Genomic DNA, 13,928 nt, shown 5'->3' on the forward strand with positions numbered 1-13,928 from the left:
GAGGTGACTCCAGCAAGGCCATCTGAGAAGTGCTCGCAGAGTGTATGGGGGCAGGCATGTGCTGGCATCCACACACTGCTGGCTTCCAGAACTGCCCTCATGACTGTAGGACAGGCTGGCCCTGTCCTGGGACCATTTGCAAGTGCACTGGGTCCAACACTAGGTCTTGGTACTATCTGGGTCTAGGGGTAGATCATTGTTCTGTTTCTTTGATTCATCATCTTGCATATATTCCTTTCCATTCCTTCTAAATGTCACAGGACTAAGGTGGGAATCTTGGATGTTGTTTCCCTTGACAAGTGAATGAACAGTTAGGCTTTTTCCTCATGGTGTTCGAGGGCCACGGGATGGGAACTGCTGACCCTCTAGTAACATTTCTCTCTCTCTTTCCCAATTCAACCCCCTTTTTTTCCCCGTCAGGCAGTGTCTGAGGTCTCATTTCCAACCGCACTCCTTCAAGACCGTGGGTCTTGCCTCTGTCTCTGATGGCCCCCTTCACCTCATCATGTGCACCACCACAGTCCGCTCATTCTTTGGGCGCAGGCCCAGGCTCAGACCTCTTGTGAAAGCCTTCGTGGCTTTTTGTGCCCTCAGATCTTTTCAGAGATCTGAACTGGGCTGCCCAAGAACATCTAAGGGTCTGAGAACTCAGATGGGATCCTCACTGTTAACTCATGCCCAGGAATATACCGACTTCCCAGGCTCCTCTATTAGCTTCCGAATGGCGGGAACTTTGTATTTCTTGTCTTCTTAGAGACAACCGTATAGGACTGGCTATGGGAATGGTAGTCAGCTAGGATGGCTTAACTGTGGGCTGATTTTGTTGTTCTGTTCTGTTAAAAAAAATTTTTTTTTTGGTCTCATTCAAAATAAGCATTTGGGTACAGAGAATCAGATATGAAATCCCAGCCTTTGAGCTCAAGGAGAGCTGGACAGGCACTTGCTAAATTCTGACCTCCAGGCAGGGGTGTGTTCATCCCTCCAGGCAGTTCCCCACCCTCCCCCTCCTGGCAGCTTCCCTCAGCTGCCCTGACTCTTGAAATTGTATTTGGCAGAACTGGAGAGGCTTTTCTATATGTCTGACCTCGACCTCTATCCCAGAGCGCCCAATACGCAGTCTGTGTGCACACAGTCAGTGTGCTCTGTGCTAGGTTCCGGCTTGGGGTAGGGAGGGGGGAAGGGGTAGATGGGAGAAGCAGAAAACTTGGACGGTGCCTTTGGAATCTTGGGATGTAGCTTCCAACTCAGAACAGTGCTGGGGGGAGATCTGGAGAGGCAGGGAGGTCGGGAGTGCCATTCCAATTGTGGGAGAGGAGACTTTCCTTTTGTCTCTAGCACAAATCCTCTGTGATCTCTTCCTTCTGGATCTGTGTTTACTCCTGTCAAATGGGCATAACCAACTGCTCACTGGCGCACAGGATTGCAGGCCAGTGACTTGGGGCGATGTGAGGGGAGAGGTGCTCCTGGATCTAAGGCCAGCATCTGCATAGGCCTCCCTTCTCAGCCTATGCACGAGTCAGTGCTTGCTTCATCTAATTTAAACTTCACTTATCACCAGCCTTACTATTCCTGTTTTCATCGATTGTGTGATGAGTGGGTTGTATTTTTTTTTTAAATTTTTAAAAGATTTTATTCATTTATTTGACAGAGAGAGAGCGAGCCAGCACAAACAGGGGGAGCAGCAGGCAGAGAGCGAGACAGGCTACTGCTGAGCAGGGAACCAGATGTGAGACTCCATCCCAGGCCATGAACTGATTTGAGGACAGACACTTAACAGACTCAGCCACCCAAGTGTCCCTGTTCTTAAGGCTTCTGAAAAAAAAAAAAAAAATCATGGGGTAGTTGTATAGTTAGGATATTGTTACGACGCAGAAATATCCCAATTCATCCGGCACATCCCCTTCCCAGAGCGCGTGCGCACGCGCCCGTGCTTGCGTGCGTGTGCATGTGTGCCGGGGAAGTCACGTGTCGGGGTCTTCTGGCTTGAAGAGGAATCTAGGAATGATGGAGAATCGTGAGTTAAAGGGATGGTGGCCTTGGGTCCATCACTTTGAAAACCAGCTGTGAATCAGGCAGGCCTTAGAGGGAGGTGCCCCGGAGGACCTGGAAGTCTAAACCCCGATCAGGTGTAACCTGGGAAGTCCATGTTTGTTCTTAAGTGTTGCTTTGTGCAGAGGGAGAGCTGCTTTCCCCAGCTGTTCTCCCGCCCGGAGGGCAGGACCCTGTGAAAGGGCTTGCGTCACAGTCCGGTCCTTTTGGAACCAGTTCAAGGATGTCTTTGGATAATGGAATTGGAGGCGCAGGCCAGCTCTTTCCTGTTTCACTGGGCTTCTTAAGATCTGAGTATGGACTTTGGAAAAGACTGTTTGCGCTTGCTTGCTTAATTAATTAATTAATTCATTAAGTGCTCTGGCCTGCAGACAGACTTATAATTTTAATTAGTTGCTAAGATTTAGAAAGAGACTTCGGAAGGTCCGGGTGCCCTGGGCCTTTATTCCTAGGGCTGAGCACACTCTGGGCGTGTGCACTCTGCAGGGAACCTCACTGCCCACCTGCCTGGGCGTCTGCCCGCTTGAGTTCTCAGGTCTGAGGCGGTCAGCATTGGCCTGTGTCTGTGGTTGCTCCTACGTTGACGCAATACCGGTGGTGTGGGTACCTCAAAGCTATTGTCTTAGTTAATCATAACTAGCTTTCTGAACCTGAAGCAGCCACTTTCCACCCACTGCAAGCTCCTGCGGTTTCTCTAGGGCATTTCCAGGTATGGGTGTTATGGGCTGAATTTTGTCCCCCCCCCCCCCCCGCCCGAAACTCATATATTGTAATCCTGATTCCCAGCGTGCTAGTGTTAGGGGGTGGGGCCTTTGGGAGGGGTGTAGGTCAGAGGGGTAAGCCCTCACCAAAGAGATTAATGGCCTTAGGGAAGAGAGAAGAGACCTCTGAGAGATGCCTCGTCCATTCTGCCTTTGAATGAGAAGATGGCTGTCTGTGATCCAGGAGATAGGGACTCACCAGACTTGGAATTCTGCTGGCGTTTTGATCTTTGCCTCCGAGTCTCCAAGACTGTGGGGAATGAATGTTTGCTGCTTAAGCACCCAGTCGGTGGTATTTTTGTTATAGTTGCTTGAACAGAGGTAAGACTCCCTGTACGATCCTGTAGCCAGTGGGCTTGAGCAGGGGAGAGAGCAGGGCTGTACTTGGCTGGATCGTGGAAGCAGTAAGCAGTCTAAGCTTTAAAAGGAAGTTCGCGTGGTGGAATTGGGGGCTGGATATACAGATCGGTCCTGGGCTGGAAGTCTATAGGCAGATATGGAGCGCTTACAAGAGTGTGCTATATTTGAAACCCTGCTTGGCTCTTCAGATATAAATTCTGTAGAAATTTTGCCCCTTTAGGGAAAAATAATCCCCCCTTGTTCTGGCATAAGAAACTTGGGAGAAATAAAAATATATGTAATCCTATTTTTATTTTATATTTTCAGCAATATTGTCACTTAAAAATGTATGAGTGTAAACACTTATTAATTATAAATTGTTGATAATGTATGCATAGAGATATGAAAACATAGAACGGAGTCATATGCTTTCAGTAGAAAATGAGGAGTTCTTTATTTAAAAAGTTTTGTCATTTCTGGAACATAGTACATCCATTTTGGATACTCAGGGAACCAGATCCGGGGATCACCTAAGACCCTGCAGCTCTGAAGCTCTATGAAAATGCATCTCCTTATTTTCCATGTAGGAAGATGGCTAAACAGTGTCTGAAACTCTGTCTGTTCATTGGTTATGCTGTCTCTAGCTGTGCTCTAACTAACATCGTACTAAGAATTGCATTTTTCTCTCTCCTGACTTAGATTTAAATCTTGCAATCACCGCTGGGAAGTGAGCTGTATCATCTTGAGAAATCAGACCACAGAGCTGGGCATGCAGCCGGCAGGCTGGGTCATCTTTAATCGCTTAACCCTTCATATCAAAGGATGGGTCGTAGCAGCAGATTCCTTCTCAAGAATTTGCCATGGCAGATTTTCTCAAGGAAAAGCTGGAAGTTAGAATGAAGCAGAATGTCTACAGCAAAAACCTTGCCTTGTAAGTTGACTTTTATGCCTATACACATGACTGGTTTTATGTGTACGCCCATGGAACTCTCTCTTATAGGCCTGTGTCTGTGTCCGGCACATGTGTGGCTGTGATGTATATGTACACGTATTTAACACGAGAATGTGCAGGGTGCATGTGTGCCTGTGAGGGTGTGAATGTGTGTGCGTGTGTATGTTGTGTGTCTAAGGAAAATTCTTTCCTGTCTTATGGAATAAGATCCAGGCTGTTTAAGGTTGTTTGAGAACATGGCCACGATAATTCCCTTTATACCCTTGGGTGGGGCTCTTTTAAACAGACCCTGGATTTGGCCATGTGCTTCTGTTTGGAACATTGCCAAATGTGACACAGAGATCTGAAAGGCAGTTGTACGTTGAAGTTGTCTTCTGCTGCTGCTCTTGGGAACCCTTAACCAACACAGTGTCAAGGACCTGGGGCAAGCCTGTTGGAGACATGTGGCCCAGTGACACCTGCCACCCTAGACGACAGCCACCACCAACTTCCAGATAGTGAATAAAACCATCCTGGGCCAAGCAGCCCACACCCCACTTGGGAGCTCAGGGCAGCCATGGGGGTGAGCCCAGAGGTGGCTGGCAGGAGAATAGCCCGGCTGAGCCCAGCCCACCCACGTAATCCCAAGTTCACACTGAATGGTGGTTGTTTAAGGTCACTACATCTGGGGTGGTTTGTTACAACAAAAGACCTTATTAACTGATCTGTTTGGAAAGAGAGGGAAAAGGCTCCCTGCTAGAGGAAGTGGTGTTTGGCGAGAACCTGTAGGCATGAATCACAAGAAGAGATGTAATTCCGCGTAAACATTCTTTATAATCCTATTCTTACTTTATGAATTTAGAAACATAAAAATTAGCTCTTATTGGAGGACCTACTATTAATTCTCACACAGGCATGCACATTAACAAGTCAGGCATGGGCCGTGCTGGTATGCTCCAGTAATGCTTTACTGGGGCCTGGGGAAGAAAGCCAAAGAGAAGCCAACCCAGGGATGACGCAGAGAACGCTGCGTGACGGAATCTGCCGCGAGGCGGTGACTTGCTCTTTGGAAGCGAAAGGATTCGTGTCATGCCCGCTCCCAATCTGACTCCGTGGGGTGGGCAGCGCTCCGCATCCATTACCCGGGAGCTCACCCCAGGCGTCTGGACTCCTTGAAGAACAGCGCCTACAAAATGAGGCTCTGAGAGAAACAAGATTCTCTTCCCTGCCTGAGGCCTGCCTTTCGGGAACCTGCCACCTCTTTGGATAATTGCCTCTAGGGATGATGTCCCTCTCAAGGGAGACCGTGTGCTCTTCCAGGGACAAGACCTTTACCCTGCAGACCACAACAGGGTATCAGGATGTAATGATCAGTTTATTCCAGACGGCTCTGCTTATCTGTAGAAGCAGAGGTATATGTGAAAATTCTGTGTGTGTGAGTGTGTGTGCGCGCGCACGCGCATGCACACACACCCTGGCCCATGTGCAAATCCAAGAACCTTGGCTCGGAAGTCAGGGCACATGACTTTGGCACTTCCAACTCCAGTCCTGCCTTAGAATAAATCCCCACTCGGTGGGACCTGAGGGAGTTGAGGGTAGACTCTAATCTGCTATTAATACCAGTACTTTGTGTCTAAAAGACATTTTAGATCTAAAAGTCCTGTCTTAAAACAAAGGAATACACACAAACACTTTTGTTACTGGTTAACACCTAAATGGAAAATAGTGGTTCAGACGGCATAGACACTTTGGAGCTCTTAGGGACCTCTGATGCCCGTATGGATACCAACACTTAACTACGTTTTGTACTTTACGTTTTATCTAGGCCTGGACCTGCCGAGCGTTCTTGCAAATGAATACATGTCACATACTGCCGAAAAGCATGTGCTATGGCAGTCAGGTCAAAGGCTCAAAATGACTTATATTTCTTTTTCTTTTTGTTTTTATTTAATAGATTTAGGGACGGTATGTATAGGGGGAAAATGATTGGATTAATTATATTATTATTAACACAAAAGAAACTGGCTTTGTTAAGTGTTAGCTATTGTCAAGCCCTGTATGAAGCCCTTTATATATTATTATTTACCTAGTAATCTGGTTATAGTATTACTATTCCAGTTTTCCAGATAAGGAAACTGAGATTCTTTTTTTTTTTTTTTTAAGATTTTATTTATTTATTTGACAGACAGAGACCACAAGTAGGCAGAGAGACAGGCAGAGAGAGAAAGGTAAGCAGACTCCCTGCCAAGCAGAGAGTCCAATGTGGGGCTCGATCCCAGGACTCTGGGATCATGACCTGAGCCAAAGGCAGAGACTTTAACCCACTGAGCCACCCAGGCACCCCAATTAAACTGAGATTCTTAACTAGAAAGTTGAAACATCTCATGCGTGGTTGCTGTTCACTGTTGAAAGTAAAACCTGAATACAGCAGGCCTGTCTGTTGACAAAGCACTGCCTTTATTTATTAAATATTTTTTAAGGATCTTATTTATTTATTTGAGAGAGTGAGGGAGAGTAAGCATGGGTTAGGGAGAGGGAACACAAGGAAGGGAGAAACAGGCTCCCAGATGAGCATGGAGCCCAGCGTGGAGCTCAGCCCCAGGACTCTGGGATCACGACCTGAGCTGAAGGCAGACACTTAACTGACCAAGCCATCCAAGTGCCCCAGCACTGCCTTTATTTTTAATTAAATTTATTGTGAACTATTTGAACCACACAGAAAACTTTAGAGAACATTAAACAAACACTCATGTGCCTATCACCCAATTTTATTAGCTCCTAATATTCTATTATAGTCACTTTATATTTCATGGTATTTTTTAAGGTGCGATATATATTTTTTTTAATTTATGTGTAGAAATTCTTTATGGAGTCTGGATATTGATTCTGTGGATTGCAACTATCTTTATTTATGGTGATATCTAACAAGGAGAAATTTTCATTTATTTAAATGTAGTCAAATGTTTATGGTTGAGCTTTTTAGTCCTTTTAGGAGTTTTTTTTGTGGCTAGTGATTTGTGGGGACTATTTTTGAAATATTTTTCTTTGCTACCACCAAGATAGTCTCCTTTTTCAATTGTTAGAGTTTCTGCCCACATCTATCTGGAATTTACTGTTTGTGAATGCAAGGAGGTGGAGATCTATTTCATCCTTCTGAGATGGAGAATGACTCAACCCAGGACACTTCACTCAGGAGTCCCATCTTGACCCTCATTCTACCTCTGTGCCATATGAAAACTGTCTCTTAGCTCTGTGTTCTGTCTCATCGTTCTGTTGTCTGCTGCTGAGCCAGCACCACACTACTGCTTCGTTAGAGAACTTGATATGGGCAGGGTAGCATCTCTTCATGTCACTCTTCCATTCGTCCCTTAGGTAATTTTGGCTTCTTATGCTTTTTAAGATCAGTTGTGAAGCTCCGTAAAAGCTCTGTGAGAATTTGGGTTGTAATTGTATTCAATTAATATATTAACTTTGGAGTGGAATTGAACCTTTATACAATTGAGTCTGTCCAAGTATACAAGTGTTGTCTCTTTCCATTTAAGTTGCTTTTATGGTTCTTGCTAACATTTTGAAAATTTTCTCTTCAAAGTTCTTACATAGATTTTTTTTTTTTTAGTTTTATTCTTGAGAAGTTCATCATTTTTCTTGCTACTGCAAGTGAGATATTTTTTCCCATTATTTCTTCACATTAGTGTATAGGAATGTTATCAGTGTTTTAAAGTTTATCTTTTGTACATAAAAGTATTTTAATTTTCTTATTTTTTCTAATATTTGGTAGATGCCTTCAGATTTTCTATATATACAAATACATTACCACAAATAAGGCTATCTTTTTCTAAGATTTTGTTTATTTATTACAGAGAGAGAGAACACAAATGAGGGCAGGGAGGCACAGAGGGAGAAGCAGGCTCCCCACTGAGCAGAGAGCCCGATGTGGGGCTCAGTCCCAGGCCTCTGAGATCGTGACCCGAGCTGAAGGCAGCTGCCCAACTAACTGAGCCACCCAGGCTTCCCCAAGGCTAGTTTTTAATTTTTCTTTCCATTTCTTATATCTCATTCTTTAATCTTGATTTTATTACTTGGCTAGAATATCTAGTATAAATGCTTTTTGTGTGCCTATTGAAAAAGTTATGTGATATGTCTCCTTTATATTAGAGCATCCTTACATTCATTTGATAAAAGTATTTTTGAAATATTGTAATAGTTTATGAGGTTTATTTGCTTGTATTTTATTTAGGATTTTTATACCTGTGTTAGTAAGAATGGTTTATAATTTGATTACTTGTACCGCCTTTGTCACATTGTGATATCAGTAGACGAGATGGGTAATTTTCTCTTATTTTTCCTTTCTCTGAAATATTTTGTTCAAGATACGAATTGTCTGCTCCTTTATAGATTTGCTAAGTTACCTTTAAAAGTGTCTACCTCTGTTGTGTTTGGGAGAAGGAGATTTCGATAGCTGAATTTGATTCTTCAGCAATCATTGGTTTATTCAAGCTTTCTATTTCTTCTTGAGTCAACTTTGATCATTTATATTTTTCTAGAAAACTTCCCTTTCGTATACATTTTGCGGTTACCTCCAGCTGGATGCAAGCATTGAGGTATTTCGCAAGCATTGAGGTATCCCAGTCACAGAATCTTTGGTTGTCTAGCTTCACTTTCTGGCCACAAGTCTGTGACGTTTCCCCCTCTAATTTCACGAATATCTTCACAAGCCTGTTGTCCCTGGCAACAGGCTACCATTTTCCCCCAGCCTCCTTTTGCCAGCCCTGGCTTCATGCAGGGATCCTAGTGGGGTTTCTTTCTAACTCAGGAATCTCTGTTCGTTAACTGGCAGAAGCCAAGGTCTAAGATACCACTCCTGCTTCCAGCTCAGGCTGCAGCAGACCCTCGGGTCTGTTCATTCCCTTGATTTTCTGTTCTTTTTCTGGTCCACAGCAATTGTTTCCTTGTTTTTGAGCTTGACTATAGTTTTACTGGTTTCTCCTTTAAAATTTTAACTGTTTGTAGCAGAAAGGGTTGTTGAAGATGGAAGTCATTAAGTTGTCTTGAATGGATGTTTCCTAGCATCTGCTTTTGACCACTGGCCTCTAGTGCCTCTTCAGTCAATCATTCCTTTAGATAATCTCCAATCATCTATCCAGGAAATCGATGACTTGTGCACAGCTTCCTGCTCCCTGGATTGAACTTACCCTTCTTCTGGACTAGCACATAAATAGGGAGCAGAGGTCATGAACTCAGTCTATGAGGGTCTTTAGATGTCCTAAGTCCTCTTGCCCCTCCTCCTTGCCCCTCACACCCTCCACTTGAGAGAGGAGGAAATAGAAGTTCAGGGAGCTAAAATTATTAGAGCAAAGCTCTCTAGATAATGGGAGACAACACGGAATTAGAACATCTGGGTAGCCTGATTTCAAACCCAACCCCACCAGATTAGTGGTTCTCAGGTTTGGTGACACATTAGTAACACTGGAGATCACTCAGACATCCTGATATCCAGCCCGAATGGACTGAAAATTTTAGAGTTTGGGATCCAGACTTCTGAATTTTTTTCTAAGCTTGCCAGGTGCTTTCTGAGGTGTAGTGAGGCCGAGGAACCCCATACTGGCTGATGCCCTCTCTCTTGTTTACTCCAGCTTCCCTTTACCTTCTGTGAGCCCTCACTGTACAAGTAACTGACTCTTCACCCTACAAGCTGAGCCATTGTTGCTCTCTCCATCTTACCCTATTTTCTAGTTTCTTCCCCCCTCCCCTCTGTTTTTTTTTTTTTAAAGATTTTATTTATTTATTTGACAGAGAACACAAGTAGGCAGAGAGGTAGGCAGAGAGAGAGAGAAAGAGAGAGAAGCAGGCTCTGCACTGAGCAGAGAGCCCGATGCGGGGCTCAGATCCCAGGACCCTGGGATCATGACCTGGGCTGAAGGCAGAGGCTTTAACCCGCTGAGCCACCCAGACGCCCTTCCCCTCTGTTTTTATGATTAAAATTTTCAGCAGAAGATGTCTGTGTTGTTGCTTCTTGATCATCATCATAACAATAACAAACTACTCTTAATTGTTCATTTAAAAACAACACATTATTCTCCTTGGTGAGTGTGTCGGTAAAATATATGTGTACATACACACAGACAAACATATACACACAGGGACACATCAGCGGGGACTGAACACTAAATAATCACATAGTATGTTCAGTGCTTACAATTGGGTTAATCTTTGGCCTAGGAGCACATATGTGCCATAGTAACTAGACACTGTCATAAGTGTATGGCTTTTCTAGTTCATGGCTTGCTTCCCCCAATGTGAGCTATCACTTTTCTGAATCTTGTGCTTGTCATCCCCTTTAAAACAGTTTTATTATATATGTACATTTCTAAGATTATGTTGCTTGGTTGGTTATTTTTAATTTTTTAGGAAAGAAATCATGTTGCCTGTAGTCTCCTGGAAGCAATTTTTTTTTTCCCTAAAAATATCGTATTGCCAAGAGTCAACCATATTGTTGTATGTAGCTACAGTTCATTAGTTTTGAGTGCCTCACAATATTTCATTGTGGAGTACTCTAGAATTTACTTATCCAGTTGGAATGCTTCCAGATTTTTGCTTCCAAGAATAGCACTACTATGAATACTTTTGTACATCCTTCCTGGTGCACATATGTACAAGTGTCTCTTGAGTATATACCTAGAAGTGGAATTTGGAGGTTGTAGGGTATATGACATAGGGCTACTTAACTTGAGATAATGCCAAATTTTTTCCAAAAAGGTTTTACCGATTTACTCTCCCCCTGGCAATCCTGTGTATCCATATAATTTCTAACACTTGATAGTGGCATCTTTCGTCATTCTTCCAATCAAATGGGTATCAATGGCATCTCATTATGCATTTCCTTGATATTACCTCAAAAGTTTGTTGGCCATATATGTATATATGTATATATATATATATTCTTCTGTGAGATGGTTATTTGTGTCTTCTGTCTCTAACATTTTTTTGTCCCTTTCTTATGGTTTTATAATAGTTTTTTGTATATTTTCCACATTAATCCTTAGTTGATGGTACGCGTGACAAATATGTTTTTCCAATTTGTAATTTATCTTTTCCTATGTGTAAGATCACATTTTAGGCATCTTCTTTCCCTTTTTTGATGCCTCCCTCCATTTAACACCATCCGCTGTCCTCCCCCTCACCCCCAAAGACCCAACACTTGACATAGTCATTTGATATATTCTGTAATGTGTTAACTTTTGCTTTCCACGATTTCTGGTGACTATCTCTTAAACACGTGCTGGGGTCCCGGTGGTGGATGAATATCCCAAAGTACTTACTTGCACTTTAATAGAGGGGTTCTGAGGCTTAGGATTGTGGCTGGGAAGAAATATTTCCAGGCAGAGGGGCCACCATCCCTCACCCCCCAAACCTGTCTACACCGACTGCTCCATGGGCAGCTGAAATATGTTCAGAACTCACATCTTATAGAACTCTTCTGAAATACAATTCCCTAGGAAGCTTTCATTTTTCTCCAAGTAGTAAAACTCCCACTTCCTGATAGTTACAAAGATAGGTTTTGTTGTCATAATGCTTTCTCTGTGTGCTGCTTTGCAATCAGAGTTTTCACCACTCAGTGGATCTATCACTGAGCAGCACATTACAGCAAACGCATATCCGTTTGCCTCTATTATTGTCATAATCAAAAGGCGGGGCTACATTGAAATATTTGCTTCGTGCATGCATATCTGTTATCCGAAGGGCCCTTTAACCTAAATGGTGTGCTTTCTGTAATGTCTTCGGTTAATGAATGGGTCTGTGAGGGCCTCAGAGCAGTGCAATGTGGGAAGAACGCTATAATTTCTTTTTAACATGCAGGAATTCTGAATACGAGAAAATGCATGCCAAATTTTATTGCTTCTAAATCTGAATAATTGTATTTCTGGGCTGTGCATCTGGGTAGATAATAAAGCCACAAAACAATTTAATGAAACATATAAAAAATAAAATGACATTACTAAATATTATAATATGAAGAAACTATTTTTTGCATATTGTCACCTAATCTTTCAACCATATAGCAACAAATAATGCAACCATAATTGAAAGTTTTATTATCCATCTGAGTAAATTGAGCTCAAATTTACCTTGTTCTCGTTAGTTGGTGGGCAAGCCTGTTGGGGCTACTGACAGGATTTCATTTTCGTGGTGGTTTTCTTTTCCTTTTTTTTTTTTTTTTTTTTTTTTGCCCTTTCTATGGAATCTAAAGTGGTCAATAAATAGCCCTGCTGCTTAATCGATTCTGAACTCAGCTCTTCAGAAAGCCACTCCTCGGCCCTGTGACCCATGCTGGCAGCCAGCCCTGCATTTGCCGAGTTTCAGAAACTGGCTCCCGCCTTCCTGGTCCTAAAGCCCCACACACATGCCGGGGAGCCCAGGGTCTTCGCTCCTGGTTTGCTGCAGGCCATAATTCCTGACTCCACTCAGACACCTCCCGAGAGGACGTTGCATTTGCAATGGGAGGAACTGACATGGGCTCTTGAGGGAAGAGCGGGAAGATGCCAACTGGTGCTGGCCCAGTGAAAAGGTCTCTCATTCTGCTTTGCCGAAGGTCCTCAACCTGCCTCTGTGGCAGAGGGTGGGGTGGAGGCTGCCGCACGCAGAACCCCCTAGCATTTCTGATCTAGGGACCCAGGTGCTAACCCACACTGTGGGGACTCCGGGCCACTAGTTCTCAGGGCAGACCGCGGACTGGGGGTGCTGCCAGGCCTCGGGAAAAGACAGCACATCTTTCAGAGGCATCCGAAGGGTTGTGGGAGAAAGTATTGATTTCAACAGTAATTTTTAGTTAGGCTCGTTGTAAGAAGTTTCGCCTTTTCCTGGAGCTTTGGTTTGAAGAATCAGTCCATCTGACTGTTTCCCTACTTTCAAGTTCACTGCGGTGAGCCTTTTGAGATTGCCCAAATGGTGGGCTGCCCAGATGTGAGGGGATGCTTCTTCATCAGGCAGACCCTGGGGTGCCTCATGGAGCTGGGGCTCTGGCATTATCCCCTCTTCCATCCCCCCTGTCTTCATTGGTGAGAGTTAGCAGGAGGAACTAGCATTAGGCAAGTGATCCTTCCAGAACTGCTTTCCCCTTCAGAGCCCTAAAATAGAGTCTGGGTCTTATTCTGTCAGACACGCCCCCTCCCCCAATTTTTTCCAGGGCTCTTGCTCCTGTTTCCTGCCATTTGGCCTCATCAGGCCAACTTTGCTCCATCTGGTGTGTTTCACGAACTTCATGCTTCAAAGAGAAGGGGTTGGGGATTCAAGCTCTTTCTTCTTCGCAAAGCTCTGGTGTGTTTATACAGATGTGTCCAGACCCTTACCCTTAACCTCCAGCTGCAAATACAGAATGGGGAGGGCCAGGAGGAGACGCAGCACCTGGCCGCATTCCTGATCTGTCACTGGAGGCCCTGAGCCCGATGGAAAATTTCCTTCACACACATCCCCTCTCCCCCCAGGGCAAATCTGTGGGGCCCTTTGGTTGTTCTCCCTGTCTGCATACAGTCCTCTGGCTTCAAAGATGGTGACATCCCTTCCTAAGAGATGTTCCATTAGGATTAAGAAAAACCTCACCACCGACAAACCCCACCACCACTGACAGTAAGGTTATAGTGATATTTTGGAGAAACTATTTTCAGACGAGGCTTCTACGAAATGTGCTGCTTGCTACATGCCAAGACTCATTTCCAGATCCTGTGGAGGGAAACGGGAGTAGTCAGGACAGGGTGACGAGGAAGCCTCTTTACTTTCTCTTGTTCTTTGGGTAATTCAGTATAAAACTTTGAAAATACTGCGTTAGGCCAAATGTTAATTTTCCTTGTAGC

This window comes from Mustela nigripes, chromosome 8 (assembly GCF_022355385.1).
Source record: "Mustela nigripes isolate SB6536 chromosome 8, MUSNIG.SB6536, whole genome shotgun sequence".
NCBI lineage: Eukaryota > Metazoa > Chordata > Mammalia > Carnivora > Mustelidae > Mustela > Mustela nigripes.